This window comes from Erinaceus europaeus, chromosome 21 (assembly GCF_950295315.1).
Source record: "Erinaceus europaeus chromosome 21, mEriEur2.1, whole genome shotgun sequence".
NCBI classification, from domain to species: Eukaryota; Metazoa; Chordata; class Mammalia; order Eulipotyphla; family Erinaceidae; genus Erinaceus; species Erinaceus europaeus.
The window spans coordinates 25400814-25422961 of NC_080182.1; the positions used below are offsets into that span (position 1 = coordinate 25400814).

The 22148-nt window shown below is 43.8% G+C and overlaps 1 protein-coding gene across 2 annotated transcripts in view; it reads right to left on the reverse strand.

Annotated features, from left to right (window-relative positions):
• DCLK3 (doublecortin like kinase 3) overlaps positions 1 to 22148 on the reverse strand; it is a 62493-nt gene that overhangs the window by 34849 nt on the left and 5496 nt on the right. Inside the window, exon 1 of one of the 2 annotated variants that reach the window (XM_060180565.1) lies at positions 9002 to 9162. The exons of the other annotated variant lie outside the window; for it this stretch is intronic. The gene's annotated coding sequence lies outside the window, so the exon portion shown is untranslated. Of the gene's footprint in view, positions 1 to 9001; positions 9163 to 22148 lie in introns of those variants that run through there. 2 annotated transcript variants of the gene reach the window in all.

Below are 22148 nucleotides of genomic sequence, written 5' to 3' on the forward strand. Positions count from 1 at the left end.
CCTCCCTTGCACAAGGCCCTGGGTTCAATCCCCAAAGTCAGATAAAATGAAACAGACAAACACAAAAAACAGAGCATCATAAATGACAGAGGAGTGTCTGGGTCTTCTCCCTCCCTTTCTAATAAGAAAAAAAGTTATTAAATAACACCATCTGAAATTGTGAGCATTCTTACCCATTACCAAAATATTACAAATATCATATAACTCAATTTAATATGATCAAAGAAAATAACCCCTACTTTGTCCCTACATGAGCAGTAAAGAGATCATGAATATAAAGAGGATAAAAATTAAGCATCCTTAACTCTAATTAAAGATTAATTCCCAGGCCTTAGCTTCCAAGCTTTGGGGAAGAGAGAATGATTGTTGTTGAAGCCTGCACCTCATTTAACTTCCTAAGGCAATTTAAATGGGCCTCACCTTGACAGTATGGATACTTTGGCCACCTTCCAAACCCAACGCAAATGTTTACAAGGGTTTCTCTTCAGTAACAATTTTATCCCATACAGAGAGAACAAGAACTGCTTTTGCAGAACTACAATTCTGTTCATTACCTAATTCTAGAGGAACAAACCCAAAGTCCTCAGCTTGATGGAGAAGATCCTTCATAATCCAGTAGCCCCCACCAACCCCCACCACACTCCACTGCCCCCCCTTCCATCCACCTGCTTCACCATCTTGCAAGACCTAAGACCACATCTATCATCAAGCCTCCCCTGACCTCACAAGCTCAGTCATAGCTCTCCCCCTGGAAGTCGTTTAACTACATGTGTTTGAGCACCTGAGTGCAGAACACTATACCCACCCTTCTGCATATCTTAGCTAATTGTTACTTCATCTTGATAGGTATAAATGTGCCTCTACTCTCTCCAAAGGAAGAGACCATGAACTATGCAATTCCCCTACTTCACCCTCTTACAGACAGAAAGCATTAGAGATTTGCAGAGCAAGTTCCCAAGCCTAGCATCCAACATATCTATCAAATCTCACCCTGCCAGTTCTAGTAGTAAATAATTGAATGGTACTACTTTCAGCCCTAGTAGAACTCCCAAGCAGATTAAATCAGGGAGGTGAAAGAAAGCGTGAATACAGACATCCATTTGCCACAAGGAAACCTGCCAAAGCAACACTCAAAGAACTAATGCAGGTCAGAGACAGCAGCCCATTTCTTTATAATTTGTGAAAGCCTCCTTTTAGAACTGTGGAACGGGAAAACTAGACATGGGGTCAGAAGACCTCTTTTAAGTCCTGCTTCTGGTAGGTTCTTATTAGCTGAGTCACCTTGGAAATGTTACATAATCGCCCAGTCTCCACATTGGCCATACCTGCTCTCTCACTCAGGGTGAGGGCGGCCAGCTCGCTGCTTAGTACAGAGTGGGCACTCAAGCTGTGCTTGCCCCCCTTCCTCCCCACAAGAAAATGGGTCTTGTACAGTCAGGTTTTCCCCAAACCCATGCATATCTTGAGGCCAGAGAAAATAAAGTAATGCTTAATATGACTCAGCATGGCGGATCTGTCGTTCATGTAGAGAATGAAATAGGAACCCAGTAGGTGCAGGATAATATGAGAAACATTTTGGCAAATCTAAACACTCAGTTCCTCTGGGGAGATAAACAGACTCTCCTGCTCACTGAGTCGAGGATCCTCTTTGGTGGGTGTGAGTCAATAACCTCTGAGACTGCACGGAGAAGTACTTTGCTGTTGTAGGTTTACCTCCTAACAATTCTGTCTCTGGGAAGATCTTTCCCTAGTCATTTTCTCAGACAGAAGTACTACGTCCAATTAAAATACAGATTAAAACTAGGTTTGAGGTTGGAAATGACTTTGGAATTCTCTCGGTGACTCCTCGAAAGCTACAAATAAAACGCTGGAAAATGAAAAGAGAGACTCTCACCCAAATTGCTGTAAGATGTAAGTAATGCACAATCACTCTCGCAGCATCTGCAAATCGCGAGGACTGAGAGAAATGGACACTGGAGTTTTAAAACAGCGGGTAATATGCATCACCACAACAATTAAAAATAAAACAAAATAAAAAAGGACTGGAAAATAAAAACCAGTGTATCTCATGGCATTCCTAAGAAGGAAACTCCCACAAAATGTTTTCCCACTGTCATATCTCTTAGTAGTAGTTCTGCCAAATTGATCACTTGTGGTGTTGACGTGCAATGCTAATAAACAATTTCTATTCTTCTGTGGAATTAATTCCTTTTCACTGAGTAATCATTTGTGCTGGATATTTTCCAAGGGCTGTTTGGAAACAAACTCATTTTGCTGGTTTGCAGATATGAAGCCAGAGTAACATTTGCAAATTTATATTTGATTATGCAAACATCCTGAGGAAGGTTTGTTAAATGAATTTTTTTTAAATGGGAAAACAGACTCTCTCTCACTAAGAATAAAAATTGCTGCCATTTCAAAACTCAGAAGGCAGACCAGTGTCTGCATTGAGCAAAACTGGGGAAAGTCATAAGGGTAATCATAGTGTAAGTGTCATACTAGTATAGGGTGACACTTCCATGCTGATCTCTACGACCAGAGGATAGCAACCAAAACAGAAACAGAAGAACTCAAAAGACTTCTTCCGCTCTGATCTCAGAGGTACCCTCATCTGAGTTAGCTTGTCATCTCACTAATTGACTCGTGCCAATTTTCATAAATACTTCCAGCATACTGGCACAAGAACCTTGTATTGGGTGGGAGAGAAAACATTGGTTATGCAAAAGACACTTTCATATGTGAGGCACCAGAGGAGAGAAAAGAAAGAAAGAAAGAAAGAAAGAAAGAAAGAAAGAAAGAAAGAAAGAAAGAAAGAAAGAAAGAGAGGAGGGAAGGAAGGAAGGGGGGAGGAAGGGAGAAAGAAAGAAACCTGTTTGTTGTCTATGTGCAGAACACTTGCCAGTCCTTGTTATAGACTAGCAGGTGTCTGATATGCTTTTCTAAGTTAGTGGTTGCTTTAAAGATGAAGCTTACTGTCCCAGCTACTTTGGAGTTGCAGCAAGATTTCTTTTTCAAGGCAGCACTGCATCACGGCGTTATGTAAGGTCCAGGTGCGCCCTGCTGCTCGTCAGCACCTGCCTATATACCACATTAAGTTCGCCGCTGAAAGTCTGATGCTACCCTGCATATCATGGTCCCTTTGGTGCTGATTTACCCACTGCTTTGCTCCCTGAGATATTGTCTCTGGTGTTTAAAAGAATCACTCCAAGCAAACAAGCACAGCCACACCTTGATGTTTAAAGTGCACCTCTGACCACCCCCCTCAGTAATTCTCACCCCCCCTCTTCAATTTCCCACTCACCCTGACCCAGTCCTGCAGTTGCCACTGGCTGGGTCAACACATTCCAGGCCCATGTCTTCCTGTGCTTTGCTGTTTCACTTCCATCTGAAGAAGGCTCATACTCTGGGCAAAAGCATCTCCCTCTCTCTGTAAGAAGCCCCAGAACACAAACAACATAGAGGTCGAGGACCGAGGAAGGTAGGTTGACAAAGGAACTTTTCCCTGTTGACCTCATGTACCTCCTCTGGGCTTCCTGCTTAAATGGCTCAGCCAGCAGTTCCCATCTCCAGCGGCCTGTGTGTGCCTCTCACACATTAATGAGCAGGTCCTACTACAGACTGAAGTCAGTGTGGGGTGGGGCCTGGGGCTCTGCAAGTCTGACAAGGACACAAGCCATGCCAATGTTGCTTGAGAAAAAATGATATCAAGATAAGTTCCAAAGGATCCCTCTGCGAGGACTGGGCAGCTAGACACTTTTTCAAAGTGGCTCATAAGCCAAGTCCTTAAAGTAGGGCTAGAACAAACACTATCTTTATTTTCATCATGTACTTAAGTGTTGCATGTTGTCAGAGGATAGATAGCATAACAACAGCAGGGAAACAAAAGGCCCATCATGATTTCCTGGCAGAATGAAGGAGGCAGGGAAGGATCTGGCATTTGACTACTGGAAAGTGGAGCCACGGTGGCTTTCCATATCACTTGGGAGCTTGTGAGAAGAGCAGAATCTCAGGTTCTGCCCCAGATTTAAGGAATCCAGACTCTGCATTTTATCAAGATCACCTGCTGATCTGAAACATGCTCACATTTGAAAAGCACTGTCACAGAATATCTCTTGTTTTACCAAAATGGTTAGTGGACACAAAATGTACAGACCACAGCAGGTGAGATTTCTAAGTAGTACAAGCCCACTAGATTAACCCTGAAAGTATGGCAGTGTGACCCAAAGAAATGCAAACTGGGACAAAGGGCTGGCTTCACCCACAGCTGGGTTGATTTTTCCAATATCTATCTGCACCAAATAATCAGGCAATAGGGTGAGTAGGGACAGGAGGGGACAGGGAAGGTGCCCTGTTCTACATGAGAAAGAACAGAAACAAGTGTTGACAAGTTGGGGGGGAAAGGGAACCCTCCTGCACTGCTGGTGGGAATGTAACTTGGTCCAGCTCTTGTGGAGAGCAGTATGGAGATTTCTCAGAGTACAAGAAGTGAATCTACGCTGTGACCAAGAAAGTTCTCTCCTAGGGATTTACCCAAAAAAAGCAAAAGTACCTATCCAAAGAGATGTATGCATACCTATGTTCACAGCAGCACAATGTATAATAGCCAAAACTTTTGAACAACCCAGATGCCCAATAGCAGATGAGTGGGTAAGAAAGTTGTGATATATATATGAAACTCAACTATTAAAAATGATGAGGTCATCTCCTTTGTGTCATCTTGGATGGAACTTGAAGGCATCATGTTAAGTGAAATAGCCAAAAAGAGAAGAGAAAACACCAGATGATCTCACTTACAGGTGCACCTTAAGAAATAAGGACAGAGGGGCCAGGTATGAGTGCACCTGGTTGGGAGCACATGTTACAATGTGCAAGGTCCCAGGTTTGAGCCCCCCAGTCCCCACCTGCAGGGAGAAAGCTGTGAGTGGTGAAGCAGTGTTGCAGGTGTCTCTTTGTCTCTCTCTCTCTCTCTCTCTACCTCCCCTTCCCTCTCAATTTCTGGCTGTCTCTATCCAATAAATAAAGATAATACCAAAAAAGGAAGAAAGAAAGAGAGAGAGAGAGAGAGAGAGAGAGAGAGAGAGAGAGAAAAGAAAAAAGTATAGAGAGGGAAAATGCAAAACATGAATGTGGCAGAGGTGGGATTGGGGGGGCGGGTATTGAACCAAAGCAAAAGACTCTGGAGAGGTAGGAAAGGTGGCAATAAAAAAATAAAAAATGTAATAAAAAATTTAATTCTGGATCAAAAAGAAAGACATAGGTAGATACCTGGAAGGAGACAACAGGCCTATGAAGCAGTGACAGAAGAGGGGCAGCATGGCACCTGTGAACCTGCCCTCCTAACCCAGACTGCTAAAGCTCCTTGGGAACAGAGGGTTCTGAAGAAGCAATGCTGAGAGAATGCATTTTAAAAGCCTGTGCAAGGCTCCAGATGCCACATGACAAGGTGCAGCAAAGCCCACAAAGGACCACTCATCTCACCTTCCCCAGCAGAAGAATGTCAAGTGGGGCCTTGGGGACAGAGTGTATATGTGCTGGACGGGGGTGGGGGGTGGACGGGGGAAAGGGAGAATGACGAATTGAATGGAGGAAGAATAGGACCTGAGTGCAGGTGACATCCTGCCCTGGGGACTCTGAGGTCATTGCCTGCTGTCCTGTGTGTTAGCAGGTGGGGCCCCTGGGACTCTAAGCTGGGCATTAATATTAACATGACCTCACTTGCTCCCCTAGGAGAATCATTCTCCTGCCCCCCTCCCATTTCCCTCACAAGGCATCTCTCTGCTCTTTTTGTCCATTCATTCTCTGGAGGCTTAGCTTTTTCCCTCCATTTGCAGGGTCCTCTCCACCTCCCTGTGTGCTACTATTGGGATGAGGAGGGGTTCCCCAGAAGCCCCCGGTCCTTCACCTTATCCTTCTCTGGGACATCTGAGGCTGGTTTGCTTTGATGGACGCTTCCCCTGGGACAGTTTATCTTTCAGTCTAACACTTGGGTTTAATGTTTCCTCACAACACTCCCAGACCTCATCCCTAGGGGGCCACTTTCCACACACAGTAAAATTCCCAGAGGGCCAAGCTCCCAAGACACGCTGCTGTTTCTCCTGTGACCCGAGCTTTTTAATCTAGACTGTTACAGTTTAGGACAGTCACCATCACCTTGAGTTCAGCTGAGTTTTTCTCATTGATGTTCAGGGAGGTGTTTGTGGGTCTGTTTGTTTTAGGGGATGTTTCTTCAGAAGGGGGTTGCTAAAGTACACATGATCTAGGGAGCAGTCTCCAACCATCTTGATGCCTACAAGATTTCCTATTTTTCATTTTCTGTCTGGTGATTAAACCCCAAGGACCTTCACCAGTCCATTAGTCTCCATTTGGTCTGTGTCCTAACATGTAACCACACTGAGCTAACCACACCCTCCTATCCCCACAGGTGAATCTACAGGCATCATTCTGCAAAACAACCTGCACCCTCTTTACTGCTCCAGCAAGACCAGTGCAGCTAGCTTATTTCTACATCTTCAGGCTGTGGCTTGGCAGAGCTTCGACTGTTGTAAAGACACTTGGGATATTTGAATCGTCGGTCAGTGGCTGGCCCTGAAGATTCTCAGGCCTCATTTATCAGCTGCATGTCAGAGAGGCAGGTGGATGATTCCACCATCCATCACTGTATCATAAAGGACAGAGGAGGCAGACAGGTTGTGGATTCTTTTGCTAGCAGTTCTGAAGTAATTTTGGCTTCCTGGGACCAGGTGGTGGCACACCTGGTTAAGTGTCCTCACTGTAGTACGTAAGGACCCAAGTTCAAACCCCTGGACCCCACCTGCAGGGGGAGAGCTTCACAAGTGATGAGGTAGGGCTGCAGGTGTCTCTGTCTCTCTCCCTCTCTATTTCCCCCTCCCCTCTCAATCTCTGTTTTTCAATCTCTATCCAATAATAAATAAAATAAAATAAAATAAAATAAAATAAAAAATAAGTGCTCTCACTGATTTTGGCTTCCTGATTAGACAACCACCACATACAACATGTAATTAAGCAGCCAGTTCATAAGACAATATAAGGGGGAAAGTTTCCCCAAAGCATACAGCATACATTCATAGTCAAGAGAGAAGACACATTTGAAAAACACAGACTGTTTATGTAATACAATAAGGAGTTTTTATGAACACCAGTAAGCAATACTGAAACAAGCTAAAAGAAAACAAGTAGGTCCCATTAAAAATGACATATTACAGTAGTCGGGCGGTAGTGCAGCGGGTTAAGCGCAAGGACCTGTATAAGGATCCTGGTTCGAGTCCCCAGCTTCCCACCTGCAGGGGGTTGCTTCACAGGCAGTAAAGCAGGTCTGCAGGTGTTTGTCTTTCTCTCCTTCTCTCTGTCTTCCCCTCCCCTCTCCATTTCTCTCTGTACTATCTAAAAACGGTATCAATAACAACAACAATAACTACAACAATAAAAAAACAAGGGCAACAAAAGGGAAAATAAATAAATAAATAAATAAATAGTTTAAAAAAATTTAAATGACACATTACCAATGTCTGCCCAAGAAGAAATAAGTAACGAAAATAGTTCCATGGTGCTCTGCTACACGGTAGAAGACCTTTCCATAAGTATTCCTGACATGACAATTCACATGTCCAACTAGATTTATAGTCACGAATACCCACACATTGCCTAGGAAATATATCTCCTTTGTAAACTAAAGTAATTTCCACAGATTCAGTCTAAGAATTAAAAGAGAGTTTGAGTGTTATATGCAAAGGTTGTGTAGGAAAAGAAAAGACGAAACAGACCTTTACACGTTGGTACTGAAAGTGATGCTAGGACCATTATTCTCAACTTTCAAATACAAATAGGCCAGAGTGGGTAAGCAATTAATCCAAGACCACATATCAGGTTTAATAAAGAGCAGAAGCAATTTTTCCATAGATATCACTATTTTTTTTAAGCAATGACTCAGGGAGGTTCGTTTCAAATCATGGAATCAAGTTAAGCTTATGAGATCATCCAGAGAAAGTGGACCAAAACTAAGACACATTGACAGGGATATGGAAACCTAAGAAAATCAGGCTCATTTCAGTTCTGCCCTAATTGTTCAGCCAGACAGTATTCAGCTGAATGAAATAAAGTTACATAGTGTCCCTACCACTGGCAACAAACAAATGAGTTTGTTTACAACAAACCTCCTCTGATCTCCCTGTAAACAGGATGAAAAATCAACTCCCCAAAGTGCATTAAGATTCCAAACAAAGAAGAGTAATCTTGGGATAGAGTAAAGTGCAAACTGTTATCCCTCTAAGGAATTCCAACTGAGTCTAGTTTTCCCCTAACTTCCAAGTAGGGATATCACAGTACCAAGTCTTCAACTGCAAAATACCTACAGGCACTGATACCCGTTCTGAGTGCCAGAGACAAGAGGGGCTCACTTACATCCCTGCTGGTAGAGTACTTGTTGGTTCTCACTGCCTTGGGAGTTTGTCTGGCCACCGGAAGTGCAACCTCCCTGATGACCAGAGGACTATAATGAGAGGACAGGGATAATCACCAGTGCAGGGTCAGCACTCAGCACATCATACACAGTAGGTAAATGAGACCAGCCAGGGTGGCACCAAGACAGGTGAGTGTCTCTGCTAAGAAATCAACCTCAGGGGGGTCAGGCGGTGGCGCAGTGGGTTAAGCGCATGTGGCGCAAAGCGCAGGGACCGGCATAAGGATCCCGGTTCGAGCCCCGGCTCCCCACCTGCAGGGGCGTCGCTTCACGGGCGGTGAAGCAGGTCTGCAGGTGTCTATCTTTCTCTCCCTTCTCTCTGTCTTCCCCTCCTCTCTCCATTTCTCTCTGTCCTATCCAACAATGACAACAACAACAATGGCAATAATAATAACCACAAAAGGGGGGGCATGGCCTCCAGGAGCGGTGGATTCATGGTGCAGGCACCGAGCCCAGCAATAACCCTGGAGGGAAAAAAAAAAAGAAAAAGAAAAAGAAATCAACCTCAGAAGGTAAAAAATTTACATGGTTCCCTCAAACAGTCCAACTGCTGTGCTAAGTCCTTGGGGAAACATCATACGCAAGTAATTATTCAGTAAAGATGGCTGCCTTCAATACCTTGAAACGAGTCAATCCTAGCAGCTTGTGAATGCTCTAAGAGTCGGGGCTGAGCATCTTTGGGATGCCTTGAATGGCAAGGCATTTGCCACAAGTACATCATTTACAGGGATGGAGCTTACTAAAGACATGGGCCATGCTTGCCAAGGTTCCAAATAAACAGCCCTAATGCCGGGCATGTGACAGGATGGCAATAAGCAGCTGTTGCATAAAAGAAACCAGTAAATCCATAGTATGAAAACAGTCATCATTTGGGAATGTGCTATATGATTTCAACAACCATGTAATCAAATTTTCAACTGTTTCTGCCCCTCCCTTCCCACCAATCTATATAAAGCTCTTCAGCCATCAAACTTAATCTCTCTCTCTTCTTTCTTTCTTATTTTTTTACTTTGTGAGACAGAAAAATTGAGAGGGAAGGGGGAAATAGGGAGCTAGAAAGGCAGCTGTAGCATTACTTCACCACTCATGAGGCTTGCCTCCTGCGGGTGGAGAGCAGAGCGCAGAGCCAGGTCCCTGCACTTGGTAATATGTGCGCACAACCATCTGGCCCCAGCCATCAACACTTCTGTAAGACCAGCACAGTCGGGGGGAGGGGGGGGTCGGGCGGTAGTGCAGTGGGTTAAGCACACATGGTGCCAAGAGCAAAGACCGATGTAAGGATGTCGATTTGAGCCCCCAGCTCCCCACCTGCAGGGGGGGGTTGCTTCACAAGTGGTGAAGCAGGTCTGCAGGTGTCTGTCTTTCTCTCCCCCTCTCTGTCTTCCCCTCCTCTCTCGATATCTCTCTGTCCTATCCAACAATGACGACATCAATAACAACAATAATAATCACAACAATGATAAAACAGGGCAACAAAAGAAAAAAATTACAAAAGAAATTAAAAAAAGGCCAGCATAGTCAAGAATCCTGTAGGTGCCCACCTAGACGCCTCTTACTCTTACCAGGGGGTAACCCCCATCCACCAACACTTAAGAACAGCTTTGGCTTAACAACATTTTATGACACCACTATCCAATTCTTTTTTTTTTTCTTTATTGGGGAGATTGATGGTTTATAGTCATCAGTAAAATACAGTAGTTTGTACACGTGTAATATTTCTCAGTTTTCCACATAACAATTCAACCCCCTCTAGGTCCTCCTCTGCCATCATGTTCCAGGACCTGAACCCCCAGAGTCTTTTACTTTGATGCAATACACCAACTCCAGTCCAAGTTCTGCTTTGTGTTTTCTTATTTTCAACTTTATTATTATTATTATTAGTGATTTCGTAATGATCAACAAGATTGTGGGATAAGAGGGGTACAATTCATACCATTCCCACCACCAGAGTACCATATCCCATCCCTTCCACTGGAAGATTCCTTATTTTTCTTCCCTCTGGGAATATGGACCAAAGATCTCTATGGGGCACACAAGGTTAGAGGTCTGGCTTCTGTAATTGCTTCTCCACTGGATATGGGCATTGACAGGTCTGTCCACACCCCCATCCACACCCCATGTCTTTGCCTTTTTCCTAACAGGATAGGGTTCTGGGGAGGTGGGGTTCCAGGACACATTGGTGAGGTCTTCTGCACCACTACCCAATTCTACCAAGAACTGGCCCCTGCTGAAGGCAGCTACTCCACCCAGGAGGTTACACAACCAACCCCACCTTCACACAAGCATCCTATAATTGATGACAGCTAGAGACTGGGAAGGGCTCCAAAGATGACACAGCCTTACTAACACAAGACCAGTTCTGCGGCATCCAGATCCCCCACTCCCCAACCCCAGGCTCAGACCATATTTTTGCTTAGTGCATCTCCAACTCACTTTGCTCCTCTAACCTGCTCTCCCTCCAAAATCACATGTACAAGACTGTTTACCTCTGCTGGAGAGATAGCATAATAGTTATGCAAAAAAAAAGACATTTTTTTTTCTGAAGCTCTGACATCCCAAGTTCAATCTCCAGCACCACCATAAGCCAGATCTGAGCAGTGTTCTGGAGTCAGTCTCTCTCTCTCTCTCTCTCTCTCTCTCTCTCTCTCTGTGTGTGTGTGTGTGTGTGTGTGTGTGTGTTGTATCTCTTTCATAAAAGTAAAAATAAATAAAATTTTAAGAAAATATACCAAGGGGCAGGGTAGTGCCACATCTGGTTGGGCACACATTACAATGCTTAATGACTTGGGCTCAAGCCCCTGGTCCCTACCTGCAGATAGAAAGCTTCACAAGTAGTGAAGCAGGGCTACAGGTGTCTGTTTGTCTGTCTCTCTCCCTCTCTCTCTCTCCCCCTCTCAATTTCTCTGTCTCTAATAATAAATAAATAAAATATGAAAATAAAATAAATGTTCTTTGTTTTAAAATATGATCAAGCACTATGTTTTTGTTCATTTGTTTGTATTAGAATTTTTAAGTAGAAGGCAAGCCATTGCTCATGTTTCATTTAAAAAAAAAAAGAGGCAAGGGCAGTGATGCACCTGATTGAGTGCACAATTAAAGGGTGTAAGGAGCCAGGTTCAAGCCCTGGGTCCCCACTTGCAGGGAGGAATCTTCATAAGCAATTAAGTTGTACTGCAGATGTCTCTGTCTATCCCTCTCTCCCCTTCCTCATAAATTTCTCTCTGTTCTGTCAAATTAAAAAATACTAATCATAAATATAAAAAAGAGGCAAATAATTTCATAGAGATACCTGGAATGTCTTCAAACTCTTTCTCACATCCATCCATCCCCTATTCACTTGGGTCTGTGATTGATCTAATACCACCTTTCCGAGAGGCCTTCCATGAGAAGTCTCATCTTCACAGCACTCAGCATTGCAATTTGCCTGATGCTTTCACTAAACTGTCTCCCCAAACCCCCCAGCTCTGCACTAAATAATACCAATGTCATTAACTACATGTAGCTAGCTTCTCTTTCAATAATTTTTAATTTTTATTTATTTATTTGATAGGACAAAGAGAAATTGAGAGGGAAAAGGAGGATTGAGAGGGAGAAAGAGACATATGCATCACTGTTTTACCACTGGTGAGACGCCTGGTGGCCATCTTTTCTATTTTATTTGATAAAACAGAGAGAAAATGGGGGGGGGTGCAGAACAGAGAGGAGAGAGACACCTGTAAACCTGCTTCACCGCTAGTGACGTTTGCTTCCCGCAAGTGGGATGGGGGCTTGAACCCAGGTGCACTCAATCTGGCACGTTACCACCCAGCCCTCAGATCACACCTCCTACAGTGGCACGACACACACAAAGTGGCCAAAGGGGCACCCGTAGTGATCATTAGCGGTTTCTCAGTGTCTGATTTTGCAAGTCCTCCACTAAAGACCAAAATTCTCAAGAGTAGGAGAACTCTAAGATCCTTTAAGAAAAGGCACCACACACAAAAAAAAATACATCTAAGACTATATAACTAATTTGAGTGGTAGTTAATTGTAGGTTTAAAAAAAAAATCTCCATTCTCCAGATGGAGACAGCTAAGTAGCCAAAAATCCCTTGAAAAATTTTGACAGTTATTCAAGGAAGCATGGAAAATATAAAACATTCCTTTTCTTCCCTAGAAATGAACAGATACTGAAAATTCCACTCCCTCCTCCCAACAGAATCAAAATTTATCATGCATGAGTTGGTTTTTCCCCCCTTTGTTAACACCGTCATTTAAGACTACTTAAAAGCCCACACGCTGTGTTTTCAGTCCTACAAACATGCTGGGGAGGGCAAGATGAAGTGATACCAGTCTGTCTCCTTCTTCTGCCCCCTCTCTGCCTCAGTGGGCACACGCCACCTGCTTTTCTAAGAAGACAGCTCAACAAAGAGACTGACTTTGCACTAGTGGTAAAGAAAGCATAAAAAGAGAGCCAGCGAGTCTCTGCTGTCTTTGCTTTGTAAAGTACACAAAGCAACTGGAAAAAAAAATAAATGCAAATAACTAAAAAGTGTTCCTGAGAACAAGAGAGTCATGGCGGTCTTTCAATTGGTTTGTGGGGTTTTGAATGGATTGCCATTTTCTCCAGTGTTTCTTTTATGCCACGAGACATATCTGGAAAACACCATCTTCCAAACAAATGAAACATGGCTGGTGTAAGGCTCAGCGGCTGGAGGGCAGGATTAGTATGTCTGAGGTGACGCCCCTTAGTACACTGGCTGGAGCCACACTCTGACCCCTCTACCACTCCGTGTTTCTCTCTCATGAAATAAATAAATCATCTTTAAAAATATATAAGTAAGAGGCCAGGCAGTGGCAAACCCAGTTCAGTGCACACATTATCATGCTCAAGGACCAGGGTTCGAAACCCCACGCCCCACCTGCAGGGAGACTCTTCACAAGTGGTAAAGCAGGTCTACAGGTGTTTATCTTTCTCTCTGCCTACTTTCCCCATCTCTCTCAATTTCTCTTGTTGTATCAAATAAAAGAGAGAGAGAGAGAGAGAGAGAGGGAGAAAAAGTCACCAGGATTAGAGGACTAATCTGCAGGCACCAAGCCCCCATAGTAAGCATGGTGACTATATATATACCTTTGGGTCAACTGATGCTCACAGATTGTTATGTTTCCCAGTACCCTAATTGTGAGGAATCGCTTAGGTTATAAATATGCTCAGTGATGGTTATTAGAATATTTCAGTGGTTTCTCTCCAGTGCATAATTGCCAAGTTAGAATTCTAAGGTGCTGAGTGTTCTACAAAGATGAAGTAACTGAATATATTTTACCTTTAAATTTTTATTTATTTAATATATATTTTTTATTACCACCACTGTTATCACTTGGACCGGGTGCTGGCAGGACAAATCCACCCACCGCTCCTGGAAACCTGCAGGTCTGCGTCCCTCCCCACCCCACCACCTTGCAGGTCGGGGCCAGGGGCTTGAACTTGGGTCCTTCGTGCATAGTAACATGTGGATCGCCCCCACGTTTTAAGAAAAGAAAAAGGAGGGAGTCAGGCAGTAGCACAGCGGGGTTAAGCGCACATGGCGCAAAGCACAAGGGCCAGCATAAGGATCCTGGTTCAAGCCCCCGGCTCCCCACCTGCAGGGGAGTCGCTTCACAAGCAGTGAAGCAGGTCTGCAGGTGTCTCTTTTTCTCTCTCCTACTCTGTCTTCCCCTCCTCTCTCCATTTCTCTCTGTCCTATCCAACAGTGATAACAACAATAATAACTACAACAATAAAACAACAAGGGCAACAAAAGAGAATGAATATTAAAAAAAAAAAAAGAAAAGAAAAAGGAGCTTCAACCTAGTGTACTTGGTTCTCTTTTCCTTTTAAGACTATAATGGAATAATTTTGGTTCTGTTAACTTGAACTCCCCTGGTGGGAAGTATAGAACTCTCTTACTTTGCCTTACACTAACCAGCGTAACCCGCCAAACCTGTTCTTAGCACCTCTGAAGAGCCAGAGTCCTCTGGCATTATCTTTTATTATCCAGACTTAAAATATAAACATCTTATTCATAACGTGTGACACTGGTAGAGATGACTCTGATGTAGGGCCGTGATGATTAGGCTGAGAAATACCTCCGAGTTAAAAGAGGATGTTCTCAAGAAAAAACACACAAGGAACCCAACCTATTCTCACAGTTTCTGTGACTGCACTTGAACCGTGGGACTGGGAGCCTATGATTCCTACGACAGAAGCAACTCCTCTGTGTATTCTTTCTTTGTATCTGTTCTTCCCTCCTTCTCTGAATTGAACTCTAGATTGTATCTATTTGCTGATTCTGAGCCACCTGGAAAGGTGATTAAAAAAACATGGGACATCAAGAAGTAGCTTAATGTTTTTACTTCAAAATAGAATAAGACCCAAAAAAATCAATTATATACACAAACACATATATTTAAGTACTATATAACAGAAATTAGCAGTTGGAAAATATAGTTTTAAGATAATTATTTACTTATTGGATAGAGACAGAAAAACTGAGAGAGAAAGGGAAAGAGAGGCACTAGGATCCCTATTGGGAACCTGTAGGAGTCGCTTCACAAGCAGTGAAGCAGGTCTGCAGGAGCCTATCTTTCCCCTTCTCTATGTCCCCCCTCCACACTTTCTCTCTGTTCTATCCAGTAAAGTGGAAAAAATTGCTTCCAGGAGCAGTGGTCCCGACACAGAGTCCAACAATAACCCTGGAGGCAAAGGGGGGGGGGGGCAAGGTGTCCTGCAGGTGGGGGCCAAAGGCTTGAACCTAAGTCCTTGTACATGATAACATGTATGCTCTGTAAGGTGCATCACCAACTAGCCCGGAACATATCATTTAAAAAAGAATTACTTTGGGGGCTGAGCAGTCATGCAACTGCTTGAGCACACGTTACCATGCACACGGACTAGGGTCCAACCCCGCCCCCAGTCCCCATCTGCAGGGGAAAAGCTTCACAAGGTGAGAAGGTGCCATAGTTTTCTCTCTCTCTCTACCTCACCTCCCCTCTCAATTTCTCTCTGTCCTATCAAACAAATAAGTAAAAAAATTAAAAGAATTACGCAGAGAAAATCCCTAGAACTAGCTTTAGCAAGCAATGTGTATGATCAACCTAAGGAAAACCACAAAATTGAAAGAAAAAAAATAAAAGAGCCACTTAAACGACTGTCCACGTCAGAATGTTAGCTTCTAACAAGTAAAACATGTTCATTTTCCCCATCTGTAATTTGAAGGATTCGTATAATTCACGCAGTAACGGAATTCCTGAGGGAGGACAAAAGGAAGACGAGTAGTGAAGATAGTAAAATCAGCTACAGTGTCCTGGTACTTACACAAGAACAGCTGGATTTAAGGAAGAAGAAAACGGGAGCCCAGAAATAGATCCTGTCTCACTTGCAAATTTAATGGGTAGCAGAAGATCATTACACACCAAACAAGAGGCAAGAAGAACTTTGTTCAACATTGGAACCGTTTTTTAACAAATTGGATACAAAACGAATCTGCACTTTTTCCTTTCTAAATATCTAGTCAAACCTGTTTCCTTATCTGAGAGAGAAGAGGAAACAGGAAGGACACATGGCAGTAATTATAGGCAGAGGTATGACTTAGGAAGGAAGTGAAGGCAGGACCAGAGAAGTGAATGAAAATAGTTTAAAAAGTAAACAGAGATTCAGAGACAGACAGAAAGATAGAACCACCAGACAGAGATACAGACAGACAGACAAATAGGTAGGTAGGCAGGTAGGTAGATAGGTAGACAGACAGACAGACAGGGCTATATATGCAACCCATATCTGTGATCTGGGGAATAACTATTGCAGTTTCTGCTAGAGAGAGATGGAGCACAGAACTCTGGTGGTGGGAATAGTGTGGAACTATACCCTGTTACTTTATAATTTTGTAAACACTATTAAATCACTAATTTAAAAAATCTAGCTGGGGCCAGGTGGTAGTGCAGTGGGTTAAGCGCACGTGGTGCAAAGCGCAAGGACCTGAGTAAGGATCCTGGCTCCCCACCTGTAGGGGAGTCGCTTTGCAGACGGTGAAACAGGTCTGCAGGTGTCTATCTTCCTCTCCCCCTCTATGTCTTCCCCTCCTCTTTCCATTTCTCTGTCCTATCCAACAACAATGACAACAATAATAGTAACTACAACACTGACAAACAACAAGGAAGGGCAACAAAAGGGAAAAAATGGCCTCCAGGAGCAGTGGATTCGTAGTGCAGGCACCATGCCCCAGCAATAACCCTGCGGGCAAAAAAAAAAAACAGAAAAAAAATCTAGCTAAGTGAGTCAGGCAGTAGCACAGTGGGTTAAGTGCACATGGCACGAAGTGCAAGGACTGGTGTAAGGATCTCAGTTTGAGCCCCCAGCTCCCCACCTGCAGGGGAGTCTTTTCACAAGTGGTGAAGCAGGTCTGCAGGTGTCTATCTTTCTCTCCCCCTCTCTGTCTTCCCCTCCTCTCTCCATTTCTCTCTATCCTATCCAACAACGACATCAAAAACAACTACAATAATAAAACAAGGGCAACAGAAGGGAATAAATATATAAAAAATTAATATATATATAATATTTTAATATTAAAATATAATATTTTATATATATTATATAATATATATAAAAAATTTTAAATCTAGCTAAAAGATGAATTAAAACTCACAGGAAAGATAAATTGCATTTTACTATAGATTGAACCACTAGAGAGGAGACAATCTAGGGAATAATAAGCATTAAAGGAGACCATAGGATTAAAATAATAAATAAAAGTAAAAAACTCCCAGGGACGGGGGTCAGGTGGTGGAGGACTGAGCTAAACACACATAGTGTGAAGCACAAGGACCAGCGCAAGGATCCCGGTTGACCCCCGGCTCCCTGCCTACAAAGGGATCACTTCACAAGCAGTGAAACAGGTCTACAGGTGTCTCTCTTTCCCTCCCCCGTCTTCCCCTTCCTCTCTCAATTTCTCTCTGTCCTATTCAATAAAATGGAAAAAATGGCCGCCAGGAGCAGTGGATTCGTAGTGCAGGCACTGAGCCCCTGCGATAACCCTGGAGACAAATATATATCTGAGAGAGAAGGTCAGGGAAACTGACCTTTAGCCACCCTCTCCCCTCCATCAGACACTTAGGACTGCTCCTTCAGGACTCTTAGTCCCCCCGCACTTGTGGTTTTCTCCAGGAATAGACCAGCCTTGCCCCCTGCAACCAAAGAATGCCCTCCAGTAGAGTTGCGATCAAGTGTGGGGGAACCACCAGAACAGGAATGATCAATGTCTGAGGGCGACAGACAATTTAGCATCTACTAAATAAATAAAGGGGGAAGACACCTGGCGGGGCCGGCAGCTGGCTCATGTTATCATGTATAAGAGCCTGGATACAAGGACCCTCAGGACGTCAGATGGAGCACCTGCAGGTGGCTTCCCAAGTGGTGGAGTTGTGTCTCTCCTTCCTGTGTCCCTCTCTCTCTCCCTCTATCTCTTCCTCTCACCTTCTCTCTTGAAGAATGAAAAACAGCTAGGAGTGTTAGCGTCATGTAAGCACTGAGGCCCAGCAATAACCCTAGTGACAGAATTAATAAAAGAGAAAATGAAAAAATAGAGGAAACACTCGCCTACCTAGGAAACATCACATCTCTCTGCTATAAATGCAGAGAGCCTCCCCCTTCAGCTCTAGAGGATTCCTATTGTGGCCAAGCTGAAATCAACACTGAAGGAAAGCTGAACTAAACTGAACAGCCAGCTCCACTCAGCCCATTCAGGGAAGGAACACACCCAAAATGAAGGCTGGGGGATCTGTTCCTCCCACTAACCATTCCTGGGACTCAAGATTCACCCAAAAGAGAGTCCTGGATTAGCTTATGGGCATAGGGATGACTGTTGGCAATAATGCTTTGCTAGCTTAGGGGGAATTCCAAGATGAAAAGTCATCACAGTTGTCCTTAAAAAGCCTGAGTTTGGGGCTCTGGAGTCAGCATAATGGTTCTGCAAAAGGCCTTCATGTCTGAAGCCCTGAGGTTCTAGGTTCAATCCCCAGCATTACCATAAACCAGGGCTAAGCAGCACTTTGGTCTATCTCTCTCTATCTCCCTCATTAAAATAAATAACTTTTTAACTAGGCAGGAGTTTTTTGGAGATGACGGATAAGCAACTGCTTGCAGCCTTTTTATCACAATGTCCAAATAGACTCTGCATCTGGGAAGATGTATGTTTCCCTGCTGGACATCAGAGGCTCTGCTGGAAAGGTGAGGCCTACATGGAGGCCAAGGGACAAGAAGCCTGTCACAAGTAGGAGGAAGCAGAGTAAAAGCCATTTCCAACAGCTCACTCATACCCTTTCCTTCAGAGTTGGTCTATGAGGTTACTAATTCCAAAAGGAAACATCAGGCTACATTTTAACATTCTCAATGTGGAAAATGTATATTATTATTATTTTTTTTTACCAGAACACTGCCAGGTCTTCATTCTCCTCAAAGAACTGTAAACATCTCCAGCAAAAACAAACAAACAAAAAATATCTCAGAGTGAAAGGCTGGATTACTAGTGCTCTTAAAAATAGAAGACAAGTACCCGTTATTTTTGTAAATTTGTAAATCATGAATAAAAATAATAAAGTTTTTAAAAATGCAAGACAGAGGAGCTGGGTGGTGGCACACACAGTAGAACACACACATTGCCACATCCAAGGACCTAGATTCAAGTACCTGGCTCCACCTGCAGGAGGGAAGCTTCCTGAGCAGTGGGGCAGGGCTGCAGGTGTCTCTACTTCTCTCTTCCCTTCCCCCTCTATCTCTATCAGGAAAAAATGGCCACCAGGAATGGTGGGGTCATGGTGTAGACATTAAGGCCCAATGATAACCCTAGTGGCAAATGAAAGAGAGAGAGAAGTAAAGAAGAAGGAGGAGGAGGAGGAGGACGAGGATGAGGACGAGGACGAGGAGGACGAAGAGGAGGAGGAGAAGAGGGAGAGGGAGAGGGAGAGGGAGAGGGAGAGGGAGAGGGAGAGGGAGAGGGAGAGGGAGAGGGAGAGGGAGAGGGAGAGGGAGAGGGAGAGGGAGGAGACAGAGTTGGGTGGGTTGGGCGAGTCTGCCCAGTAGAGTGAGTATCTTGTGCATGGACCCAAGTTTAGGCCCAGGACCCTACACGGGAGCACTATGCAAAGGGAACACTTCATGAATGGTAGAGTAGAGCTATGATATCTTTCCTCTGTATCTTATCTGTCTCTCTCTCCCTCTCTGTATCTCAATCTCTATCTAAAAAACAAAAAGGAGTCAATGGGGAACCGTGTAATCATGCCAGATCACGCAAGCACACTGTCTCGGAGAAAACTCCGGCAGGACAAAAATAAAAGGCAGCTAAGCAAACTCACATTATGTGATATGACAGCTTTTCTCTCAGAACCATTTATATTTTCTCCCTTTCTTGTCCCACTTTTTTCAAACGTGGAAGACAAGGAGGAAAATTGTGAATATAATTAAGCAAAATGTTTCCAGAACCATCTCCAATGGGTCAGAAGTAGCAGTCACAAAGGAAAGGCTAACAAAACCACTTACTTATACCACCAAATGAACATTCAGGAAACTGGCTCTACAATGCTAAAGTTAGAAAAGGTCGGATGGATGGAGAAGGCCAGTGAGCTCTGGCCTCGAGCACTTCTCTGCTTTCTGCGGATGCAGTGTCCCCATCCTGGCTAATGGCACCATCAGTCAAACCCCAACTCCTGAGGAGTCCACCACCTAAATGTCTCTCAGATCTCTGACATCTTTTCTCTGCTCTCTCAACTATTTCCTGGCTTGGCTCCCCGCCCCTTCCCCCATCACATCCCTCTCTCTGGTCTTCCTCCTTACTCCTCTTTTACTCCCTCCCTTAGGCAAGTGATGTCTCTGAACCAGAGTCGGCCACCTCCCCCTCCACCACCACCTCCTGCACTAAATATTCCAGTGGTTCCTCACCTGTTAAACACGCTCAGGGGGTCCTTAAACATATTCAAGGGGGCTCATAGGTTTTTTAAAATTAGTTTTTTCAATTTTGCACTCTCATCTTCATTTTCATCATTTTAAAGAATATCAGTAGAAAAACAATTTAGGGAGTCAGGCAGCAGCGCAGTAGGTTAAGCGCACGTGGCACAAGGACCGGCATGAGGATCCCGGTTGGAGCCCCCGGCTCCCCACCTGCAAGGGAGTCGCTTCACAAGCGATGAAGCAGGTCTGCAGGTGTCTAGCTTTCTCTCCACCTCTCTGTCTTCCCCTCCTCTCTCCATTTCTCTCTGTCCTATCCAACAAGGACATCAATTACAACAGCAATAATAACTACAACAACAGTAAAACAACAAGGGCAACAAAAAGGAAATAAGTAAATATTTTTAAAATTTTTTTTAAAAGAAAGGAAGAAAAACTATTTAACAGGGGCCAGATGGTAGCACACCTAGTTAAGTGCACACACTACAGTGCACAAGTACCCAGGTTCAATCCCCTTATCCCCACCTGTAGGGGGAAAGCTTCACGAGTGGTGAAGTAGGACCGCAGGTGTTTCTCTGTCTCTTTCCCTCTTTATTTCCCCCTCCCCTCTCAATTTCTGTCTCTATCCAACAATAAATAAATAAATATTTTTAAAAAGAAAAACAATGTAACAACCTAGGGCATGGTACAGTACAGCGGATATAGGGCTAGATTTTTAGGTATGAGACCCTGAATTTGATCTCTGTCATTGCAGGTGTCAGGCTAATACTCTTCTTCTCCTTCTTTCTTGTCCTCCTCCTCCTCCTCCTCTTCCTCTCTCATCAATAAATCAACATACACATATATATTAAATATATTTTTCATTATTTATTTATTGGGTGGAGACAGAGAGATATCTGCAGCATTGCTTCTCCACTCATGAAGTTTTTCCCTGCAGGTGGAAACTGGGAGCTTGAATCTGGGTCCTTGTGCGCTGTCCTGTGTGTACTTAACCGGGTGTGCCACTGCCCAGCCTATATATATATATATTTACTTGGTCATGACATTGTCATATACATATACATATACATATACATATACATATACATATACATATACATATACATATACATATACATATACATATACATATACATATACATATACATATACATATATATATATATATACACGACTGACCATGTCATGACCAAGTGTGGCCACATCTTCTCACTGCATGTGTTCTTGAATTTATGCTGTAATGGAAAATAAGAAATACTACTTTAACTATGACAGGCTGGCTACAGGGGAAAGGGAGGTTTGCAAAGTGTTAGGGCACCACGTTGGCATGCCTGAGGTCCCATCCTCAATTCCCAGCACCACCACATGTCAGAGCTGAACGGTGGTCCCAGTGGTGACGCGGTGGATAAAGCATTGGACTCTCAAGCATAGGTCCTGAATTCAATCCCCAGCAGCACATGTACCAGAGTGATGCCTGGTTCTTTCCTGATCTCCTCCTATCTTTCTCATTAATAAATAAATACTTTTGGACCTGGGTAGTGGCACATCTGGTTGAGTGCACACGTTACAATGCACAAGGACCCAGCTTCGAGTCCCCAGTCTCCACCTGCAGGGGAAAAGCCTTGAGAGTGGTGAAGCACTGTTGCAGAGGTCTGTCTCTCTCCCTCTCTATCACTCCCTACCTTCTTGATTTCTGGCTGTCTATCTAATTAATAAATAA